Source organism: Salvelinus sp. IW2-2015, unplaced genomic scaffold, assembly GCF_002910315.2.
Source record: "Salvelinus sp. IW2-2015 unplaced genomic scaffold, ASM291031v2 Un_scaffold4147, whole genome shotgun sequence".
Lineage (NCBI taxonomy): Eukaryota > Metazoa > Chordata > Actinopteri > Salmoniformes > Salmonidae > Salvelinus > Salvelinus sp. IW2-2015.
Window position 1 is genome coordinate 67,651 of NW_019945419.1, and position 4,413 is coordinate 72,063.

Sequence of the window (4,413 nt, forward strand, 5' to 3'; positions counted from 1 at the left end):
GCGTGTGTTTGAGAAAGAGAGAGTCATACAGTCATAAAGAGATAAAGAGAGAGGGAGGAGAGAAACAGGTAGAACCTGATATGTAAATGAGTTGAGCAAACAAAAGGAATGATCATTCCAGACTCTGCTTCTGTTTAGAATAAAAGGTAAGACGACGATTGTTATGTGTATTCATATATTGTGATATATTGTTATGTGTTTCATGTATAGTTGATGATATTTTATGGTTATTCATATAGTTGATCTATTGTAAGTTATTCATATAGTTGATGATAATTGTTATGTGTATTCATACAGTGATGATATTGTTATTGTTATTAATAAGTTATGATATTGTTATGTGTATTCATATATTATGATATTTATGTGCTATCATATAGTTATGATCTATGTATATGTTATCATATAGTTGATGATATTATAATTATGTATTCATATAGTTGATGCCATATTGTTATGTGTATTCATATAGTTGATGATATTGTTATGTGTTTTCATATAGGTGATGATATTGTTATGTGTATTCATATAGTTGATGATATTGTTATGTGTATTCATATAGTTGATGATATTGTTATGGGTATTTGTATGTATTATGGATCCCCATTAGTTCCTGCCAAGGCAGCAGCTACTCTTCCTGGGGTCCAGCAATATTAAGGCAGTTTATACAACTTTAAAAACATTACACTACATTCACAGATATCACAACACACTGTGTGCCCTCAGGCCTCGACTCCACCGCTACCGTATCTACAGTACTAAATCCATGTGTGTGTATAGTGCTTATGTTATCATGTGTGTGTCACGGTTGTCATAACGATGAGACCAAGGTGCAGCGTGGGATGCATATATTCTTCTTTATTACAAAGAACGAACACTAAACAAACTAACAAAATAACAAACGGACCGTGATGCTTTACAAAAATGAGTGCTGACAGGCAACTACACATAGACAACTACCCACAAATACAGGTGGGAAAAGGCAACCTAAGTATGGTTCTCAATCAGAGACAACGATAGACAGCTGCCTCTGATTGAGAAACACACCCGGCCAAACACACAGAAATACAAATCATAGAAAAAGGAACATAGAATGCCCACCCAAATCACACCCTGACCAAACCAAAATAGAGACATAAAAAGCTCTCTACGGTCAGGGCGTGACAGTGTGTGGATGCATGTGTCTGTGCCTATATTTCTGTTGCTTCACAGTCCCCGCTGTTCCAAAATGTGTATTTTTATCTGTTTTTTAAATCTGATTCTACTGCTTGCATCAGTTACTTGATGTGGAATAGAATTCCATGTAGTCATGGCTCTATGTAGTACTGTGCGCCTCTCATCTCTGTGAAGAGACCTGTTGTGGCATGTCTTGTGGGGTATGCATGGGTGTCCGAGCTGTGTGCCAGTAGTTCAAACAGACAGCTCGGTGCATTCAACATGTCAATACCTCTCACAAATACAAGTAGTGATAAAGTCCTTCTCTCCACCACTTTGAGACAGGAGAGATTGACCTGCATATTTCATGTTAGCTCTCTGTGTACATCCAAGGGCCAGCCGTGCTGCACTGTTCTGAGCCAATTGAAATTTTCCTAAGTACTTTTTTTGTGGCACCTGACCACACGACTGAACAGTAGTCAAGGTGCGACAAAACCTTGGCCTGTAGGATCTGCCTTGTTGATAGTGCTGTTAAGAAGGCAGAGCAGCGCTTTATTATGGACATTCTTCTCCCCATCGTAGCTACTGTTGTATCAACATGTTTTGACCATGACAGTTTACAATCCAGGGTTACTCCAAGCAGTTTAGTCACCTCACCTTGCTCAATTTCTACATTATTCATTATAAGATTTAGTTTTGGTTTCGATGTTTAGTGAATTATTTATTCCAAATAAAATGCTTTTAGTTTTAGAAATAATTAGGGCTAACTTATTCCTTGTCACATATAGTTGATGATATTGTTATGTGTATTCATATAGTTGATGATATTGTTATGTGTATTCATATAGTTGATGATATTGTTATGGTATTCACATATAGTTGATGATATTGTTATGTGTATTCATATAGTTGATGATATTGTTATGTGTATTCATATAGTTGATGATATTGTTATGTGTATTCATATACAGTACCAGTATACAGTTTGGACACACTACTGATTCAAAGGTTTTTCTTTATTTTTACTATTTTCTACATTGTAGAATAATAGTGAAGACATCAAAAGTATGAAATAACACATATGGAATCATGTAGTAACCAAAAAGTGTTAAACAAATCAAAAATATATTTTAGATTTTAGATTTTTCAAAGTAGCCACCCTTTGCCTTGATGACAGCCTTTGTAAAAAAAAAAAAAAAAAAATTATTTTGTAAATGATTTTTCTTCGAAAAACCCTTGAATGAGTAGGTGTGTCCAAACGTTATACTGGTACTGTAGTTGAGTATGTAAATGAGATGTGTGGGGTGAATTGGTTCCGTGTCCATCTGTGTTCCCCACGGTGATCTCCTACTGTATCACAGGCCTATAGGCTTGTCTGCTCAACACAGGCTTAAAACACAACAAGAAACAAACAAACATTTTCTTTTTAGAATCTACTGTTAATGCTTTTCACGCAAGCAGGTATTTTGTTTGAAAGATAGGCTTTCCACAATATTTATTTGTCTAACAACAACTTATACTTCCTTTAAAACAGGCTGTGTGTATTCATTAGTGCCCACCGTAGCAAAACGTTTGGCAACGGAAACCGTTTCGGTCACGTTGTACAGCATTTGGAGTAAACTGTTTATGCAATGTTTTAAAACTGTTGGCTGCGGTGTAAACTAATGAACACGACCCAGGTAGTAGCCTACGACTAGAGTCTAGTCACTAGACTGTTGATGCCTGATGCTGAAACCTGAATGTAGCCTGATGGGTGTACTATGATGTAAGCTAGATGTACAGGTTTTCAAAAGCTAGCCAGCTTCAGTTAGCTTCACATTCCATCTCAGGCCTCATCCATAAGAATATACAGAGCGCTAGTCATCAGGAAGGTATGAAAGTCCAGAGAGGACATCATGTTAAGATCACAACTTATATATCTCATGATCACGACGTAAACATGTGTTGTTGTTGTTGAGCTGACAAGATAAACTCTATAACTAGGAGTGGACATATTGATAATAGATTGACATTGTGGCTGAGGCATAACACATTTTTGTTGTAGCACCGGACAAACATACCTGATTTAGGGCCTGATGGTTAGTTGACAAGTTGAATCCGGTGTGTTTGTCTGGGGACACAATAAAACTGTACTGTTGGAATCTCATATAACTGAGGGATGTCTCCTTTCATATCTGGAAAAGGACAAAGTAGAAGTAGAGAGACGTGAAATAATATTAATTGATTGGATTTATATAGCACTTTTCTACCACCTGAGGTACTCAAAGCGTTTTACATAGTAGTGGGAAACTCACCTCATCCACCATCAATGAGCTGCATCCAGCTTCTTCACCAAGCTTCAGGGGAGTTGTCTTAAAGTAACCCAGTATCAGGCTGTAAAAATGGCAAAATGTGCATAGGGGGTAAAATGTGCCAAAAATAAGGTGACCAAACATGGGTCTAAAAAAAAATGTCCCCTGGTTTTCTTATACTGTGTCTCTCAGATATTAGGACAGACACTTCAAAACCTTGTTCCTTAGGATTTATTTTTTGTCTGTCTGTTTTGCCATTTATAAATGTGTTGTTGAATGCTTTTCTATGGGCTATAGCGGTAAAGGCCAAGTTAGACCTACAGGGGTTAAAATGGCTTTGTTCTATTGGAATTTGTGCATGTTTAGAGCGCCACCATTAGATAAAAGATATGACAATTTATTATGATTTTTAAATTTTCTATTTATTTTTTTTGCAAATCTCTTATTCCCCAACATGGGGACAATTTGTGAACCAAAACCAAAAATACCAAAAAACGGACATATTTTGTATGTCTTTTCTTTGCCTGCTGTTGCTCTGTCTTAGTTACGTTGTTGTACCAGAATCCCACGGTTCTTATGTGTTTGTAGGACTTCTAGTTTTGAAATCAAAATGTACCTAATGAAGGTAGTTTACAATATATGTGTTGCTTAGAAAATGCCACCAGAGGGCGTCAGAGTTTTAACTGTTTACTATTTTCTACTGGGGTTGAGCACCAATGGCATCTAAATATTTTACAAAATATTATGTGGAAAATGGTAGTAATGTAAGTAATAGCAAATAATAATGTATGTTTATTTCTCACAATAGTGCAGATGTTGGGGCTTGTAGATTATGATGCTATATGCTCTGCTGTTTTACAGTCTCCATTGACCTAAAATGGCCCCATCTGCTGTTAATTAACAGTCTCCACTGACCTAAAATGGCCCCATCTGCTGTTTAACAGTCTCCACTGACCTACAATGGCCC